Raw genomic sequence first — 20,391 nt, forward strand, 5'->3', positions numbered from 1 at the left:
TTCACGCCATTCAAATCATCAGAATGAAAATTCACCAGTTATATCTTCTAGACAGTTAAACTCTGGATATGCAAGACAATAATTCTGTGAAGTCATCGAAAGGAATTGCAGAGTATGTTGTTGGCCTGTATATAATTAATAGGAGAACTCTGGGGGAGCATTTCAATATAGCACAAAGGTATTCAAATGATGGAAAATCACCAAATAACATGTTTCCTCTGAAATACATTTTTAATTATAGCAGCAACCCCTCCACCTCTTTTTCCAGATCTACATGCATCAAAAAAGTTAGATTTGGGAGGAGCTGTCATTAGAACGGTTGCACTGTTATTTAGTTCCAGCCATGTTTCAGTTAAAAACATAAAATCCAGTTTAGAAGTGGTAATAAAATCATTAACTAAAATGATTTGTTATTAAGAGACCTGACATTAAGTAGACCCATCCTGATGTTGTTGACAGGCTTTAAGGTTGTTTTTGGTTTAGGCAATATGTATGAGATTTGTGAGGTTAGCAGTGTGTCTAAATTTCCCTTTGTTTACTCTCTTAGTGGTTACAGCAGGAATGCAAAAGTTGCCATGTTTTGACGCAGGCAACCTTGGGTTCAGCAGATTATGTGAAACTTCCTTTATACAGTGTCTACGGCTGAACCCTTTTTTTTCTCAGTATTACTCAGGATGTAGAGGAATGTTTATGTTTTGGCTTGTGACATATTGTGAAGGTTGTGGCCTTCCAGCAAAATGTCTGAAAAGACAATTTTTGAGAACCTGTCCACCACCGTAAGAACGGTGGTGTTGCCTTGAGAAGCCGGGAGACCCGTGACGAAGTCGAGTGCGATGTTGGACCACAGTCTGGAGGGGATGGGAAGTGGTTGTAAGAGCCCCATGCGGGCCCCGGAAGAAGTCTTGTTTCTGGCGCAGACCGCACATGCATCTATGTACTCCCTGACCCCCACCTCCATGGATGGCCACCAGAACCGCTGGGAGATGACGAACACCGTTCTCTTGACTCCCGGGTGACATGAAAGCCGTGAGGTGTGAGCCCAGTGGATCACCTGTGGGCGCAGCTCGACGGGGACAAACAGACGTTAGCGGGGCACCCACTAGGTGCCGGAGCACCACCATTCGCTCGCTTAACCTCAGTCTCTATGGGCCAAGTAACCGCTCCAACCACACGGGTCAGTGGGAGGATGGTTTCTGGTTCCTTGGCCTCAGGCTCGGGGTCGAATAGTCGAGACAAGGCATCCGGTTTGACGTTCCGGGACCCCGGCCTGTACGAAAGGGAAAAGGAAAAGCGGTTAGAAAACAGCGCCCACCTGGCCTGACGAGAGTTGAGGCGCTTAGCCTTTCTAATATACTCAAGATTCCTGTGTTCTGTCCAGACAATGAACGGAAGGTCGGCCCCCTCTAGCCAGTGCCTCCATTCCTCCAGGGCGAGTTTAACAGCCAGCAATTCCCGGTTGCCGACATCGTAGTTGCGCTCTGCTTTGGACAGCCGCCTCGACAGGAAGGCGCAGGGGTGCACCTTACCATCCTGGTCGGAGCGTTGCGACAGCACGGCCCCGATGCCCTCATTGGATGCATCCACCTCCACCACGAACTGGCGCTTGGGATCTGGCAAGGTGAGGATGGGGGCGGAGGTGAACCGACGCTTGAGTGGACTGAACGCCTTCTCGGCTTCGGGGCACCACCGGAACTGCCCCTGTGGAGACGTGAGAGCATGGAGAGGAGCTGCTATCGCGCTGAAGCCTCTGACAAACCACCTGTAAAAGTTCGCAAACCCGAAGAACTGCTGAACCTTCTTGCGGCTGTCGGGGGTGGGCCACTCGGACACAGCGCTAACTTTAGCCGGGTCCATCTGTACACTTCCGGGGGCTACGATGAAGTCCAGGAAAGAGACAGTGTCGGCATGGAACAAACTCTTTTCTGCTTTGACATACAAGTGATTAGCCAGCAGTCTTTCGAGAACCTGGTTGACGTGGTTACGGTGGGTGTCGAGGTCAGGAGAGTGAATAAGAATATCATCAATGTAAACATAGACAAAGCGATCAAGGATCGCTTTGTCAACATCATTAATCATGGGCTGAAAAACTGCGGGGGCATTAGTGAGTACGAAAGGCATAACCCGATATTCGTAGTGGCCACTGGGGGTGTTGAATGCCGTTTTCCACTCGTCCCCCTCCCTGATGCGGACCAGATGGTAGGCGTTTCGAAGGTCTAGTTTCGTGAAAATCTTGGCCTGTTGGAGCTGATCGAAGACAGAGGACATGAGAGGGAGGGGGTACCTGTTTTTTATGGTAATGTCATTGAGTGGGCTGTAGTCGATGCAGGGTCTTAGTGAGTCGTCTTTCTTTCCGACGAAGAAAAAACCAGCGCCAGCAGGGGACGAAGAAGGACGAATCAGACCTGCTTTTAGAGAAGCAGAAATGTACTCCCTCATCGCCTCCTTCTCAGGGCCGGAAACAGAGTATAGGCGGCCCTTGGGGATGGTGGAGCCGGGGATCAGGTCTATGGCGCAGTCGGATGGACGATGAGGAGGAAGAGACAGAGCCTTGGTCTTGCTGAAGACTTGACCGAGATGATGATAACAGGGAGGTACCGTGTTCAGGTCCGGGAACTCGGCCTCTAAGGTCGGGTTGGTAGAGAACAAATTAACTTCTGTGACAAGCTCATCTTGAGAGAGGGGAACAAGGCATGTCTGCGTACAACTGTCCCCCCATCCTCTGATCTCTCCCGTTCTCCAGTCGATGTGGGGATTGTGATTCAGCAGCCATGACTGCCCCAGCACCAGAAAATGGGAGGAGGATCTGAACAGGTAAAAGCGTAACAGTTCCTTATGGTCATTGACGTGCAGGTGTACTGGCTCACTGATGTGTGTGATTAGGAAAAGATCCATCCCATTAAGGGAGCTGGCCCTAACGGGCCGTTCCAGGAGTTCAATTTTAAGCCCCAATTTTCTGGCTAGGCCCCAGTCCATCAGACTCTCATCTGCCCCAGAGTCTATGAGGGCTTCAAGTTCAGTGTCGTTGTGATGCTTTACCTGGACCTTGGTGAGAGTGCGAACTGTGGAGCTCGATGCTGTGACGTGGCTCACTACTAGGGATTTCTTGGTCGGACAGGAGGCGACGAGATGACCGGTCTCTCCACAATAATAGCATCTGCCCTCCAGTTGACGTCTTCTCCTCTCCTCCGGAGATAGTCGAGCCCTCCCCAGCTGCATGGGTCCCTCCTCTCCTGCGACAGCCGACGGATGAAGCTGGTCCTGCGGTGAAGACTGAAGAGCTGCTCCAGGGGAAGGTTGAGGGCGAAGCTGACTCTCTGTGTTCGTAGATCTCCCCTCCCGTTGCCGCTGGAGCTGGGTGCGTCTGTTGTCCGTCCGGATCACGAGGGCGAAGAGTTCATCCACGTCGGTGGGTAAATCCAAGGGAACGAGTAGGTCCTGGATACTGGGGCTAAGTCCTTACAAAAAAATATCATAGAGGGCAACCGCGTTCCACCCGCTATCTCCCGCCAGCGTGCGGAAGCGAATGGCATAGTCACACACAGAGCCGCTGCCTTGCTTAAGGCTACTTAGTTCCTGTGCCTTCTCACGGCTCATGATTACCGGATCAAAAGTTCTGGTCAGTGTTGCCAGATTTGGTTGAGCTAAATCCGCCCAATCACGTTCCAAAACCCGCCCACTGCAGCAAAAAACCGCCCAATGACGTTTTTCACAGGAATTTTTTTTTTTTTTGAATAAACATTAAACGCATGTTGTGGTTCTAGTGTTATATGCACCAAGAGTTACTTCTAATGGCTGCAATGTTTTAGGGTCCGTCCGGTTGAGGAGTAATAATAAACATCCCTGGGGATTTTACCATATCGACTCGTCCTTCTGATTACGCGGTAACGCTACGGTATTAAACAATTAAGCCCAAATGGCAAGTTCTATTTTATACTAAGAAAACCAAAAAGTTCTCCTAACCCCAGAAGCCCACAGAACAGAGACAGAGGTCTGAGACAAGTGACTCTGAAGAGGAGCAGTGTGATACTTCACACAAATGCAGAGGAGCTTCTTCACTGATACATCAGTGCTCTCATCCAGGTAAAGAGAATATGGAGACTCACCAATATCCTCTCTTAACTCCTCGCTGAAGTGTGGTGCCAGAACAGATGTTATAACGGCGGTACACTTTGTCCTGTGCATCTTGAATGCGCCCATCTCATCTTGCAGTATATCAGACAAATCATCCACGGCGTTTATGGAGGTGTGACAGGCGACGTAGGTTGCAACCTAAGTTCACGTCGTTTTTGGTCATCTTTGATTGTTGCTCCTGCACCAGATCCCGTTGGGACAGCAAAGGATTTGACACTGCGCTGACAGCGGGCCTTGTGTTTTTTCGTGGCACCATGTTCTCTCAAGTCGTTGAGGTGGGCTCTTAATTCAACGTTACAATACCTGCAACGAGCTTTGCTGTCATCTGCTGGGGCAGGCGCGATCCACGCTTTTAATTCAGGGTCGGTCTCCCATTCCTTTCTATAAAGTTTTTTATATTTCCCCCACTTCGGCATGATGCTTATTTCGCTAACAGAGTTGAGAGAGAGCGGGCTTTTGCCTCAGACTTCTGCGTCGGCGGACAACGGTTTGTTGATGCGACATCACGACGTGAAGTATATTGAAGTATAGGCCTACTGAGTTTTGTATTTGTACTGTTTTTAAACCATAAAATAACAGTTTGGTGTGCTGTTTTCACATTATTAAAAAACCGCCAGATATTGGCAAAAGCAGCCCAAAATGTATATACCCGCCCAATGCATTTTTTCTTTTTCCCCGCGAGATGAAATCAAAAATAGCCCAATTGGGCGGGAACCCGCCCAATCTGGCAACACTGGTTCTGGTAAGTGCTGCTTGAAAGTCCGCGAGGGAAAGGCAAACGGGAGAGCCCCTCCCCCATTCAGCAGCAGCCCAAGTCTTAGCTCTACCGGTCAGGTGAGAAATCATAAACGCTACTTTGGACCGGTCTGTGGGAAACGCACAAGGATTAAATTCAAAATGAATAGAACAGTCAATAAAAAATATCCTGCTTTGCTCCGGCTCTCCGGCGTATCGCGCTGGGGGAGCCAACTTACTGCCCGCTCCGATAAGCGGCATGGGGAAAGTTGGAGTTACTTCCGGGATCGGAAGCGGGGCCGGAGCGGTCTGGCGAGTGAGCTGGCCAATAGGGGATTATCACGCTTCCGGTGGCGGATTTGTCTTCGTTGTGCATGAACACTTCCGGCGCACTTCAACAATGGCTGAAATAAAGGCTAGATGTCACTGCTCTGTTCCACTTTGTACATCTAACAAACATCACCAACCCTACTTAAGTTTTCATGGATTCCCGACTGAATTGAGTCTAAGGAAGAAGTGGATTCAAGCGGTTCGCCGGGATGAAGGGCCAAACTTTAAAATAAAACAAGTTAGCACGTTTGTTTGTAGCCGGCACTTTAGTGAATCAGACTACAAACGCTACAGCTAGCAACCAACCGGGGTCACACCAAGCGACTGAAAATCGGGTCTGTACCCTCCCGTTTCCAGTGGAACAACTGGGGACTGCCAAGAAGGGGGTCTGTTTATAAAAGAGCATCAACTCGCTTAGGCCATGACGTTCACCCAGCCCTTCCTCTGGAGCAACCGCTGCCCTGTGAATAAGAGCCGATGGAGGAGATCGCAGCTTCGGTGGTGATTACGGAACATGATTTCGGTTCTGCTCCTAAACCAGGTTTGTCAGTGTTTGTTAGTGTTCTGAAATATTGGCCTACTATTACCCCATACTGTTCTTAAACCACCTACCTGACAGGATGTGCTACCTATGGTTTAATCACAGAATGGGCTCTTAGTAGGTTATACCGAGTAGGTAGGTCAACTTTTCAGAACTCGGGCACAAAATGTTTAGTCTTATTGATGTCCCAGCATTTGACCAAACCACAATGTGAAAAGCTTCATCACAAGTACAAATGTTGCATTTTATATCTTATCAATTGTAAAGGTGAATATTGAGCTATAAAAAGCAAAATTTAAAAGCAATATTGAGCTACAAAAAGCAATTTCTTTAGAGGTCCAAACTGCTTCCGATATGCAAGTCACAGCCAAAATCTGTTTTTTTTTCCTCATCTCATACAGGTGCAATGGATGCTGCTGCTGTACACAAACAGCAATTGGAAGAAACAGTCAAGGAGCTGATGAGAGCTGTCACAGCTGAAAGTGGTTCAAGTGCCTTTTCACAGATTTTGTGTCTCAGACAAGGACATCCTTTTTTACACCAGATTCACGTCAAGAGATGTTTTGTGACTTCTGGGAGGTTATTCAACCATCTGCCTCCATGTTGGTTTATTGGTCGAAAGCTCAGAAAAAGAAACAAACATTTGAACCCATTTCTCCCAGTCCAACGTGTATGCAACTGGTTGAGTTTTTTCTCTTCTGCTGCCGGGTTGCTGCAGGACTGCAAGAGAAGGTGCTGGCTGACATGTTTCAGGTCAGTGTGTCCACTGTCTCCCATGTTGTTATACCGTGGGCCAACTACCGTTACCTGCTCCTTGGCTCCCTCCCCATCTGGATGAGTAAACAGCAAGTCAAGAACACCATGCCAAGCAAATTTGTGCAGTACAGTCCAGATGTTCGGGTAATCATCGACTGCACCTCGGTGCAGTCGATGATTACCCGAACATCATCTTATAAGAACACAACCTTTAAGGCCTTGATTGGGATTGCCCCTTGTAGTGCTGTGACTTTTGTGTCAAGTCTCTTCACCGGCTCGCTCCATCTCCGACCCAGAGCTGACTGAACGAAGTGGACTGCTGGATTTACTGCAGCCAGGAGATGGCTGCATGGCAGACAAGGGTTTCACCATCGAGCAGCCACTAGCTGATCGTGGGGCAACGCTGATTATACCACACTTCAAGATGACAGGTAGGCATGAAAGGAATGAACATTTCAAATTAAAACTTTGACCCAAATGTGACCATTAAGATATGTAGACAAATGTTTAAGATGGACTGAAGCACTCACAATAATAATACTAATTAATTTATCTCTAACCACTGCGCAGTTCACCGAAGAGGATGCTCTGAAAACACAAGCAATCGCCCGACTTCGAATCCTCGTAGGAAGAGCAATAGGCAGAGTCAAGGAATACCGCATTTGGGAACTGTCCTTTCACCTTGTCTGCGACAGTCAACCAGCTGTGGACCGTCTGCTGTGTGATGACCAACTTCCAGGGACCACTTGATTTAAAAGGCTACATCCCTGTTGAATAGTGTTTCTACTCAAACATGTACCTATAAAGATTAAATGTAATACATAAAAATTAAAACGAGAGACACTGAACATTGAGTGGTCCCTTCATTTTCTCTGGAGCTGTAATTCTTTATACTGAAAACATTGTATATATTGAATGACATGTATGTAATTGAATGAGAAGTCTTTCATCTATAATCAATTTTAAAGTCCAGTCAGTCCATCCTGAAAGTATTCAAAATAATGTTAATATGTAATGTAGTAAATTATGTACTCAGAAAAAGGGAATGAATTAAATCCTTTTATTCTTTCAGTTCCTTTATTCATTCAGTTCATTTCACATTCATTTCACTTTCTGCTGAAGATACATTCATATATGTACCAAAGAAGTACAAGTCCACCTTATTTTTCATCTCTTATCATTTCATCATCCCTCCAGACTGAGCTGACGCCAAACTGACGTTAGCATAAGCCAACCTACCTAGCGTAAGCTAGCTAGCAGACACTCACATTCGTAGTCGATATATTTCTCGAAAAATAAACAATCCCTTGTCCAGTTTGGAGCGGGCTGTTATGGAGTGTTGTTCGGTAAGTCTGTGAACTTCAGAAAACGTGACTTTGGGTACATTTTACAGGGATGTCGTGAAAGTGAACTGCCGGTCCTCCATCATCAGTTCGCCAGAGTGATGAGTGATTCACCGGATGTCACAGTGCACAAAGAACACAGAATGCGGAAGTACTACGTATCAGCGTGATAATCCCCCATTATGTCCTGCAGCTGTGTCGAAACCTGCCCCATCTGTGAAGCCATCGCCGACTGGAACTCCTCCTGGCGTGTAAGACGGGCTTCCTGGGCGCGTAGGGCGCTGGACACACGTTCTGCCTCTGCTGAGTCCATATCTGGCCAGAGTATTCTGTCAGGTGGGCTCTTGAAAGAGGACTCAGATGCAGATAGCCGAACGATCCAAACAAACTTTATTACGGACTCCCTGTCCGATGTGATCAAAAAACTAAACACAAAACACTAGAAACAATAATCACCCTTACGTGGCAAAAACGAGAAACTAGAACTCCGCTCTGAATCTTGGTTCAGGTCGAGGCAAGGACAAGGCTGGGTCAGGAGCTGGAGGTACATGGACGGTGACGAACGAATTACTCTGGCAACAAGGACAAGGGAAGACAAAGCCTATATACACATGAGGAGGGGAGACACAGGTGGAAACAATCAGGAATCAGGGAAGTCACCAGACCGGTGACCAGGTGTGACAGTATGTGTCTAAATGTCGCGATCAACTCGGTTGTTTGCAACGATAAAGCCTCTGACGAAAACCCCGGGCCAAGTAGAGAGAGTAGGCCTACACGGCGTATTTCAGCAGACATCTCCGACTCATCAGGTGATGAATTCAGCGAGTCCATGTCACATTGAACGCCACTTAGTCCCACTAGTTCATATTGTAACATCTATTGCCAGCCTACTGATGTGATGCAATTTTCAATTTACAGATCATGCATCCAGCAGAGCTCCCACTCCTGTTGGCAGTGCAAAGAAGAAAGGTAAAAAAAATAGGCTATTCTCCACATCACAATACAGCAATAATTTTTCATTTTTATGGTAGGCCAATTGTATGTTTTTCTATAATTTACAGGTCGTGCATCCAGCAGAGCTCCCACTCCTATTGGCAAAGCAAAGAAAGGTTAAAAAAAAGTATTCTTCACATCACACCGCAGCAATAAAAACTGCAACCTTCTTCACTGCAACCCCTGGACCCCGGAGGGCTGCTGCGGAGCTGGATAGCGACCTGCCAGCTGACTTCCTGACGCTCTTCCTGACTGACGAGCTGCTCCAACATATTGTGGATCAGACCAACCTGTATGCAAGTCAATATTCTGAAGAACGCCCTGACAATCTGCCATATAGCAGAGGTAAAGCATGGAGCCAGTGTCAGTCCCAGAATTGAAAACTTTCTTTGGACTCTCACTGGTTATATCAAAAAGCCAAACCTTGAACTGTACTGGAGTGTTGATGAGGTAGATGCCACGCCCCATTTCGGCAAGCCTATGCCAAGGAACAGATTTCAGATTATATGGAGGTTCCTTCATTTCAACAACAATGCATTACAGGATGCGAATGACAAAATGTACAAAGTCCTTCCAGTGTTAGATTACATTGTGGAAAAGTTCAAGGAGATGTATCAACCAGGGCCGAACATTTGCATTGATGAGGGTATGATGCAGTGGCGGGGGCGCCTATCTTTCAGGGTGCATAACCCACAAAAGCCTGTGAAATATGGAATCAAATCCTACATACTGTGTGACTCTGCCACAGGGTACTGCTTCAATATGTGTCCTTATGTTGGGGAAGCTAGTACTCTGCCAGAGAAAGTGTTCTCTCTCCTTGATCGTCTACCAGGTCATGGTTATACATTGTTTATGGATAATTTCTACAATTCTGTAGCACTGTGTGAAAGTTAACTGGGAGTGCAAACCAATGTCTGGAACACAGGGGGAAACCTCATATCATCAGCGAGATGACAAAGACTGACTTGGGGGTGGGGGAAAAAGTTGTGCGGCACAATGAGAGGGTGATGGTAGTAGCATGGCAGGACAAACGGTTGGTGAGGATGGTGACTACCTGCCACCAAGATAGCATACAGATTGCAGAGGGATGATGTGTGGAGGAGGGGAAACAAAGACAAGGTTGCTCAGCTCAAGCCAGAGTGTGTTATTGCGTACAATGCATCCATGAATGGGGTAGAAAAGTTGGACCAAAATATTGCATACTATCCCTTCATCCGAAGATCGCTGAACTGGTCCAAGAAGTTTGTAGCCTATCCCTTCCAACTATGCATGTTTAACGCCTATGTCCTCTACCGAGCCAGAAACCCAGGGGAGTGTAAAACCCTCTTGGAGTTCATTCGCAGGGTAGTGAAGTCCTGGACAGTAAAGCGACATGTGGGGGTTGTGAGGAGGAGGAGGAGGAGGTGGAGGAGGAGGAAGTGGCAGGTGTGGGGGTTGAGGGGTCTGGGGACTTGGAGGCGTACTCCGAGAGCGCCATATAACACTGACCCAGAGAGCAGGCTAGACGGAGGGCTAAGCAGACACAAACTGAAACACCTGATGCCCACCAGCAAGAAGGGGAGACCAGCAAGGAGGTGTAGGGTCTGTGCTCGCAGGGTCTGCGCAGCGAGACCACAATTTGGTGTCAGTCCTGTTGTGTTCCCTTGCACGCAGGAGAGTGTTTTACAGCTTACCAGACTAAGCTGAACTATTTTGAAGATTTTTTTTTGTTATATTATATTTATATTATATAGCCTATTGGTTATATATTTGAAAATAAATTATTATTATTTTCCTATACAAATACCTTTCTCAGTGTTGTTTTTGCTGTTTTATGGAGGGAAACCACCTTTCAGGTGTTGAAGGTTTCACCAAAGCAAAAAAAGTTTATTTTCACAAAAAGCTTGTTTTCTCCATTTTTGGTCAAAAACGGTTGTTTTTGGTGAAACCAACGTATGTTCTACTGCCGATTACTAAAGAACGGGAAAAGGTAGAAACAAATGGTTTGTTCCTGATGAAAGAAAAGAGGCTACTCTGTCTTTTGGTAATTTTGGTGTTTACATAGTCATAGAACTCACTGTTCAGTGGGTCTTAGGAAATCAGGCTGTAAAACGCTTTGCAGTATGGGGCTCTCTGCACTGAAAATGGCTGTCAGCCAATGAGTTAATGGGTACATAAAGCACTCAAAATATGTTTATAATTTATAAAATGTCTCCAAAATAGTGTTAAAGTCCAGTCGTTTTTGGCAGTAACAGGTGTTTTCTAAAGCCCAGTTCAGACCAAAGATTCACCTTGCAACGGCTTGCAACGAGACGGTTTTAGAACGTCGCAGGGGCGGTGTGAACGGGTCGTTGCAAGCCGTTGCAAGCCGTTGCAAGCCGTTGCAAGCCGTTGCAAGCCGTTGCAAGCCGTTGCAAGCCGTCGCAAGGCGTTGCAAGGAGTCGCCAGAGATTGAACATGTCAAATCGCAAGGTCCAGTTTTAGAACGCGGCGATTTAACTATTCCTCTTCAGCCAATCACAGCACAGAACAACTTGTACGTCACAGCCTTACTCCGTCCCGGTACCGTACTGTCGTATTTTGTTGATGTATTTGCACTTTTAATCTTGCTGAATTCTACGACGAATAATTGTGTCCAAATACAGATATGAGGACGACAAATGACCTGAAAAGATTTGGTTGGGGTTTGTCTAATTTTTCCTGCATTTACAGTGTGGGCGCAGAATTCGACGGTGCGCTAGATTGATTGTGGCATCGTTGATTGCGACTTGCGTTGCTTGTGGACTCTGTGATGATCGCAGACATGAATAATTGTGTCCAAATACAAATATGAGGACGACAAATGACCTGAAAACATTTGGTTGGAGTTTGACTCATTTTCCCCGCATATACAGTGTGGTCGCAGATTTCGACGGTCTGCTGTCATGAATTGTGACCCATCGGTAATTGCGACCTGCTGCTTGTGGACTCTGTGATGATCGCAGACATGAATAATTGTGTGCACATACAGATTTGAGGACGACAAATGACCGGAAAATGCAATGTATCCAACAACGGGTAATCTAAACTAACTGTAAGCTCCAGCTATTTACTCCAATGTCATTGTCATTGTCATTCTCCAGATGTAGTGGAGAATGACAAGACATAGTAACTCTAGCCTACTCTCAAGTAAAATAAAAATAAAACTAATTGCAAACCTAACTAATCTAACCTAACCTACGCAAATAATGCTGTTGCGGCTCTCAGCATGTGCCAGAGCGTTCACAGTTACTATGGAAACCACCTAGCGTCGCAGCCCGTTGCAGCGCGTTGCAGCCAGTGTGAACTGCCCAGTTCTATTTCATGTAGGCTACGCCGTCTAGGCTTCGCCTTATGGGCTTGTCCCGTGCGCGCGCCTGCGCGCGCTGAAAATTCAAACTATGCACCTATCAGCGTGGGCACCGCCCACATTTCCCACGGTATCGTGTCTATATAACGCGGTGTATACCGTCGCTCATCCTCCCTTTTCTTTCAGCACTTGTGCTTATCAGCGAGAAATTGAGAACTACTATTAAGAAGATGAGAACTTCAACACGGATCTCCCAAGCCGGTGGCAGCGGCTCGGGCGAGGCCGCGGACAAACGGCCCTTTTCAGGGCCACCTGAGAGCGCTCCTAGAGCTAGGTCCTTTTCAGGACTCCTATGCGCCTCCTGTCCCGCCTCCCTGGCACCGGGTGACGGGCACTTGGCGTGCTTTTGGTGCCTCGGCGCCGACCACGCCGCGGCTGCTATGGCGGCCCCCGTCTCCTGTGTCGCCTGCCGGGAGCTGCCTGAAGAGGGGATCCTCTCCAGGCATCTCTTCTTTTCCCCTGCGGTGGAAATGGCTGACGCCATCGACCTATTCGGACCTGACGTCGACGATGGCATCATCGACGCCTCCCTGGACGACGTCTTCGGCGACTCGGCGTCCGGTTTTTCCCGCTCTCGGGTTACAACCGCCACCGTCATACAACACGAGGGTCCGCGCCGGATGACCGATCTCTTCCGGGAGATCATGGGTGAGGCGGCGGCCATCAAAGGGATTCCCATGCCGGCCCCGCCTCTCGCCCCCATATCTGACGATATGCAGGGCGAGTGCTTTCGCACCCCATCTTTTTCCCGGCGGGTTACCCAGTGCCCATTGTTCCCGCCTTTGCAGCACTTGTTTATAGCTGCCGGTGAGGACCCTTCGACCCTGAAGGCTCCGGTAAGATCCTACACGGATTTCACCAACGTGGAGGGGTGGGCCGATGCTCAGGCGAGGGGGATCCCTCGTCTGGAGCCTCCCCTGGCAGCGCTTCTCTGTCCGGGCGCCGGATGGCTCCTTAACGAAAAGCCGCTGCCCCCCGACCGCCTCCAGAAGCAGATTGTCGGCCTAACGGACAGGGTGTTCGTTTGTGCCTCTCAATCCGCGGCGGCGGTCAACAACATCGCCCTGCTCTCCTCTGCCATGGTCTCCTTGTCGGCTGACAGGGAGGCCTACGGCCCGGAGGAAGCCGCGAGATGGCTGGCGGTTTCCCGCTTTTCCAGCGCCATCCTCCAGTTATGCCAGCCGATAGCCGTTTCGGCCGGCCAGCATATGGCGTGGGCTACCATGATTCAAAGGGTCATATGGCTCTCCCACACTGCGGTGCCGGAACGAGAGCGGGCCAGCCTCGTCCAGGGTCCACTAGCGCCGGATGGCCTATTTGGTCCCAGGTTCTCCGAGGTGCTCGCGCACCAGCAGTCAGTCCGTGAGGATCGTTCCCGGTTCGGGACGATTCTCACAGGCTCCTCCCGCCAGCAGGCTGAGAGGAAGCGGGGTCTAGGCCGGTCCCAGCGTTCCATGGGGCCGCCTCCGACTCCAGCCCCGGTGCAGCAGCCGCAGCCGCCGCGCACGGGGAGAGCAGCAGCGCCACGGACCGGGAAGTTCCGGACGCTTGCTCCTACTTTTTCTTTCCCTATTAAAGAAAAGAGTAAAGACCGTTCGGCCGAACGGCAGTACATGGTACCTAAAGAGCGATATTCCCCAGGCCACCTGCGCCCTACGCTTGTGGTGCGCTCCTCCATGTTGCCTCTTTCCCCCTCTCAGCCCGGTGGCTGTAGGGTGGCGGTCGGACGGCGTGTTCACATGGCCTCTGGTTCACCTGCTTCTAAGAAGCGGCGTCCCTTGGAGCCTCGTGGACGGATCAGAGACTCGTTGCACGGTCTCCTGGTTCCCCACATTATAGGTGAGGAGATGGGTCCGCGCGCTGTGGCTACAGCCTGCGGACAGCGCATGCGCACAGGTGCTGCGGCCGGACGGCTCGCTCCCTGTTCAGCGGGCACGAGCGCGACGTCTAGACAGCTCGTTGTTTTTACAACTGCTAGTTGTGGTACGTCTCCTACGCTCGCTGAGCCTCCTCCCTTTCGTGGGAAGCCCCCCTTGGTCCACACGCAGTGTGAAGGCGGTAGGGGCAGAGGAATACGGGTTATTCCTGGACGGTCTTCCTCAGCTGTCGGCTCGCCCTCTCTCCAACCGCTATGCGTGTTGGCAAGAGCGGTGCGTTCTGCCATCGTGGTTGGACACCACGTTGAGATGGGGCCATCCCATACAGTTCAAGCGTCGTCCCCCACCCTTTATGGGGTTGGTGGAGACCACGCTACGGGACCCGGCTGCGAGCACGGCTCTGGCAGCAGAGGTGGCACGTCTCTTGGTAAAGGGGGCCATCACTGTCGTTCCCCCCCACGAGTCTCACCTAGGTTTTTATTCCCGCTACTTCCTGGTTTCCAAGAAGTCAGGGGAAATGAGACCTATTCTGGATCTTCGCGTGTTCAACAGATTCGTTGCCACGAGGAAGTTCAGAATGCTCACGGTCGGAGCATTGTTCCGGTGTGTGAGAGAGGACGATTGGTTCACATCCCTGGATCTCAAGGATGCTTACTTCCACGTCCCTGTTCGGCAGGCGCACAGGAAGTTTCTCCGCTTTGCCTTTATGGGGATGGCGTACGAGTACCAGTGTCTGCCGTTCGGCTATTCCCTGGCGCCGCGCACCTTCTCGAAGTGTGTGGAGACGGCGTTGGAACCGCTCAGACGTCAGGGAAAGAGGATTCTCTTCTACCTAGACGATCTGCTTATTCTGAGCAACTCAGAAGAGACCGCGAGAAGGGACACCATGTTGGTGATAAACCATCTCTCCTTCCTGGGTTTTGCCATCAACTGGGAGAAGAGCTCCCCGCTCCCCAGCCGGCAGACAGTCTACTTGGGGCTTTGCCTAGACTCAGCCACCATGACTGCGATGCTTTCGCCTCCTCGGCGAGACGCCATCCTGTCGGCGCTCTCCCGTTTTCACGTTCGCAGAAACGTGACCGCACTGTCCACCATGCGCCTGTTGGGGCTGATGGCAGCTGCCCACCCCGTGGTCCCCCTGGGTCTGCTTTTTATGCGCAGACTCCAGCGGTGGTTTGCTCGCCAACGGTTGGACCCCAGGCGACACAAGCTCAGGGTGCTCCTCGTCCCCCGTTCGGTGTCGCCAGACCTGGAATATTTGAAAGGACCCTCCGCCCTTCTCAAGGGTGTTCCACTGGGCAGGGTGGCGTCCTACGTAGTGGTCTTCACGGACGCCTCGTTGACGGGTTGGGGAGGAACGTGCCTCTCTCACTCGGTCGGAGACGAGTGGCGCACGCCCCCTACAGCACACATAAATGTGTTGGAGCTCGACGCTGTGAGGAAAGTGCTGTTGCATTTCTTTCACCTGGTGCGCGGCCGCCACGTTCTGATCAGGACAGACAGCGTGTCGGCGGCGGCGTACATCAACAGACAGGGGGGAGTCCGCTCCCCTGCTCTCCACCGAAAGGCGGTCGAGCTCTGGCTTTGGGCTCATCAGTATCTCCGCAGTCTGAGAGCCCTGCATATCGCGGGCGCCCAGAACTTTGGGGCGGACCTCATGTCTCGAGGCGGTCCCCGCCGAGACGAGTGGCGGTTACATCCCGACATTGTCAGACTGATCTGGCAGAGGTTCGGGACAGCGCAGGTGGACCTCTTCGCGTCCCGGGAGAACACGCACTGCAGGTGGTGGTTCTCCCTCAGCCCTCGGGATCTTCCCCCGTTGGGGGTAGATGCGTTGGCACACACACCTTGGCCGCGGACTCTCTTGTATGCGTTTCCCCCGCTCCAGCTGATCCTTCCTCTTCTGGAACGGGTCAGACAGGAGAGACTGTCCCTGATATTAGTGGCCCCGGAGAACCGTGCAGCTCTGTGGTTTCCAGAGCTTGCCGCGCTCTCGCGGTCGGCGCCTTGGCCAGTACCATTCAGGCCGGATGCGCTTTCACAGGCCCACGGGACGGTGCACCACCCGCCCGATGTCTCGGGACGGCTGTTGGTTTGGCTCCTGAGAGGTTGATCCTGCAGGGCAAAGGTTTGCCTGAGACGGTTATCAACACTATTCAGAGTGCTCGTGCGCCTTCTACTTCTTCCCTCTATGCGGCGAAGTGGTGCGCCTTCTCTAATTGGTGTGAGACGAACCACGCTGTCCCATCTCAATGCGAGGTGGGAAGCGTGCTTTCGTTTCTGCAAAACTTATTGGAAAAAGGTTTGGCCTTCTCCACTATCAAGGTCTATGCGGCAGCCGTTTCGGCTGGCCATGCAGGCTGTGATGGTGGACCGATCTTCAGCCATCCACTGGTCAAGAGATTCTTGCGTGGGGCTAGACGGGTTAGGCCTGTTTCACGCGTGCTTACACCACGCTGGGATCTCCCCACCGTGTTGCGCGGATTGTCCAGGGATCCTTTCGAGCCTCTCTCCCAGGCCCCTTTGGATGCCCTGTCATTCAAGACGGCGCTCTTGTTGGCCTTGGTTTCTGCCAAGCGGGCCGGTGAGCTAACCGCTCTGTCTGTCAGCCCGAGTTGCTTGTTGCTAAACGAGGACAGCTCCTTCGCGTTGCTCAGACCTAATCCTGCGTTCCTCCCGAAGAACATTAATAGTTCTTTTCGGTCGAGGGATATTGTGCTTAAGGCTTTTCACCCCCCGCCTCATTCTAGTGAGGCGGAGGCGGAGTTGCATCTCCTGTGCCCGGTTCGGGCGTTGGCTATGTACGTGAATCGCTCGGCAGCGTTCCGCTCCACACAACAGTTGTTTGTGTGTTATAGCGACGCTAGCAGGGGCCGCGCTCTCTCTAAGCAGCGGTTTTCTCGCTGGGTATGTGAGGGTGTTTGCCTAGCCTACTCTCGGCAGGGCTTGGCGCCACCGTTGGGCGTTAAAGCTCACTCCACACGGAGCGTGGCCGCTTCAACGGCTCTACTCAAGGGCGTTTCGGTGGAAGACATCTGCGCGGCTGCGTCTTGGTCTTCCCCCGGCCCCTTTGTCCGTTTTTACATGTTAGACATGTCCAGGGGCTCACTCGGCAACTCTGTGCTAGAGTCCGGGACCCCTTTTACGGCTTAAGAATATAGACATGTTCTTTAAAGCGGCGTGGTTGGATTTCCTCTCGCCGGCTGGCGAGTTGGTCTTGATTACCAGTCTCTTACTCTCCCACCTTTTTTCAAATGAAAAACAAGGCTAGGGGGTTTTCTATTGGCTCGCCAATTGTCTGGTGGTTTTGTTTACCAGTGAGGCACTCCCGCCGTTTTCTTCAAATAAGAAACGGCCGAGAGAGTCCCATTATTGAAGAGCCGAATTCCGTAGCTCCGCCCCCGGTGGTAGCGGACCTAATGGAAACCGTGTTGCTCTGGTTTTCTTTTCCTTTTCATGGGTTCCATGAAGCACGGAATAGAGCCGGAGTCTTTACAGACTCACGTTTTTCTCCCTTGATCATTGCCTTGCTTGATCTAGGAGGAATTAGTTTTTATAAAGCTGTTGTGTTTTACACTTCCTTGGCTTTTTGAGTCTTAATGTGCTCTGGTGACTTAGGTCGTTTTGACTGGGGTCCAGCAGGAGTACATTGATCGGGCTCCGCTCGCAGCTTCACCTTAGCCCATAAGGCGAAGCCTAGACGGCGTAGCCTACATGAAATAGAACGATAGTTATGTTATTATAACTCTAGTTCTATGATTGTAGGCGTAGCCGTCTAGTTTCCCACCTGCTGTACCCTCCAAATGCTGAAAGAAAAGCGTGGAGGATGAGCGACGGTATACACCGCGTTATATAGACACGATACCGTGGGAAATGTGGGCGGTGCCCACGCTGATAGGTGCATAGTTTGAATTTTCAGGGGACAAGCCCATAAGGCGAAGCCTAGACGGCTACGCCTACAATCATAGAACTAGATTTATAATAACATAACTATCGTTTTAGAACGTCGCAGCCCGTCTCGTTGCAAGGCGTTGCAAGGCGTTGCGAGTTGCAAGGCGTTGCCAGGTGAATCTTTGGTCTGAACTGGGCTTAAAGGTACAGCCACACCGCCATTCGGCGATGACGTCACGTTGGGGCGACGTGGTGAATGGTAGCCTGAGCCTAGTACTAGAACCATGGCGTTTAAAGAGGTGGCAAGAACCACAAATAACATGTATGATGGCCCACAGCCGTATCATTTCAAACCTGTCAGACTTGAGAGGGCGAAAGAGGAATTGCCGAGAACTGATGGCCGTCGAAGACAATTAAATGCATGGTCAGAGGAGAATGAGTGGAGAGTTGCTATCATTTAGCAATGCAGCAACGCGCTGGATCTAGTCAATGAACAGCAGTGCATACAATAACAACACTTTTATTTATTTGTACTCAGTGAATAGCACCGAATGAAAGTCAACGTTTTCTTTATATCTAGTGACAGCGATTATGTCGTTCAGATAAGTACAGGTAAACTTAGTCTGAAGATCTAGAAATAGAAGGCATAATGCTAGCTATGGAAGCCAAGAAGTTCTTTTGATGAGACGGCAGGAAAATGAGAAGATGTCCATATTGTCCATGATTTTTTTAGTTAATATAATTTGTGTTTGAAATTGTAAATAATTATACTTGAAGAAAATACTTTTGTTTTGAGAATTCTTCGCGGATCGCGGATATGACGGAGGCGGCAGCAGCAGCGTCTGCTGCGTTGCGATCTAAACCTCTGAAATATACTGGTGAGGATGGCAATATCATTGTGGAGGATGAGTTTCTGAACTTTCTAGTCATTAAAATGAAAACGATGGGACAGGATGAACTGATATTGTTGACTACAAGCCATTTCTCGTCTGAGAGGATTGTTCAAGAAAAGTCCTGTTTGAACTATGTCCAGAAACCACTCAGCGCTACATTCAGCACAGGGGGGATCAAAAGGACGTGAACAATGTCAAGAGTTGCATTGGGCTACTTAATGAGCTGGGAGACAAAGTACCTCGTTTTGTTTCATACCATCTAGACGAACTCCCACCTGTGTCTTTCAATAGCATTGACGTCTCATGTTTGCTTGCTAAGATTGAGAAGCTAAGTGCTGATGTTGCTATTATGAAGCAGGGTATGACCATGCAGGTTAAAGTTTCTGATGAACTCCGCTCTATGACAGTGGATCTAAATCAGCGGCTGTGTGTGGCTGAGCCAGCTCTGGTGAGAGGCATCAAGGCTGTGTCCTCGCAGTCTCATAAAGAGGCTAATCTGGGAAAGGACAATGGAAGAGGAGCAGGGGCTCAGCCCAAATCCCCGGCTCAACGTAGACGACAGACAAGCTGGAATACACTGGCCAGGGAGGAGTGCTCTCAGCCTGGGCTTGGAGCTGTGAAAGCCAACGGTTCAATGGAGGGGGGCGGTGCCGCTGCTGTGGCTTTGTCGCCGGCATGGAACATAGTGGCTAAGCGGGGGCTACAGGCTGCTGGAGGTGGAGTACCGGCGTTGCGGCCCAAAACAAGGCAGGAGCCTAGGCGAGACAAGAAAATAGTTGTCGGGACTGGCCCTGGATGTCACATCAGGACGGTAAAGACAAAGTTGGTGAGTGTATTTGCAACGAAATTCTCGCCTGAGCTGGATGTAAATATTCTGACAGCGTATCTGAAAGACAAACTCTGTCATGATGTAACATGTGTGAAGATTGACACTGCGCAAAGCAGGTACAGCTCCTCCAAAGTTACTGCGGAGTGTAATGAAGTGAATGACATGTACGATCCTGGCCTTTGGCCAGACGGTGCTTTGGTGCGGCGCTTCTATGAGGCACGCAAGCCCAGGAGCACAACTGGAGTCAAAGCAGGGGCTGTCATTATGTAAAAAAGAAAAATCTATTTCTCATGAGAGTTGTGTCATATAATGCACGCGGCCTGCGTCTGGGTCAAACTGCAGCAGACAAGGCGCGACGTCTTGTTGTTGATAAACTCCTTGAGGAAACGGACATCTTGTGTATTCAAGAAACTTTTATTTCTAAACAGGATCTGGACAAGCTAAATTCTGTTAACAGTAACTTCCATGGGGCAGGGGAGTCCACAACAGACCTGAGTCTGGGGCTTGTGCAGGGTAGGATACCTGGAGGTGTCGCTATCTTGTGGCATAAAAAATATGACCCCCTGATAAGTGTGATCAGATTGGGAGTAGACTGGTGCATAGCTATTAAAGTAGCTTGCAATAACAAGGTTTTTATCATTATAAATGTGTATACACCATACGAAAGCCATAATAATGAAGATTTATATCTTGAAAGACTTGCTT

General features: G+C 49.9%; 1 protein-coding gene and 1 long non-coding RNA gene across 3 annotated transcripts in view; one reads left to right on the forward strand and one right to left on the reverse strand.

Moving 5' to 3' along the window:
• LOC115548530 (solute carrier family 22 member 13-like) overlaps positions 1-20,391 on the reverse strand; it is a 43,285-nt gene that overhangs the window by 15,948 nt on the left and 6,946 nt on the right. The gene's annotated exons all lie outside the window — the stretch shown is intronic.
• On the forward strand, positions 4,915-7,341 carry LOC115548536 (uncharacterized). Of its 2 annotated transcripts, none has more exons than XR_003977609.1 (4): positions 4,915-5,737; positions 6,139-6,490; positions 6,736-6,924; positions 7,064-7,341. It is a non-coding gene; the product is annotated as an uncharacterized LOC115548536 (long non-coding RNA). The 2 variants fall into 2 exon arrangements; XR_003977608.1 differs by having other exon boundaries at positions 4,921-5,737; positions 6,790-6,924.

The sequence above is a fragment of the Gadus morhua genome, chromosome 8 (assembly GCF_902167405.1).
Source record: "Gadus morhua chromosome 8, gadMor3.0, whole genome shotgun sequence".
Lineage (NCBI taxonomy): Eukaryota > Metazoa > Chordata > Actinopteri > Gadiformes > Gadidae > Gadus > Gadus morhua.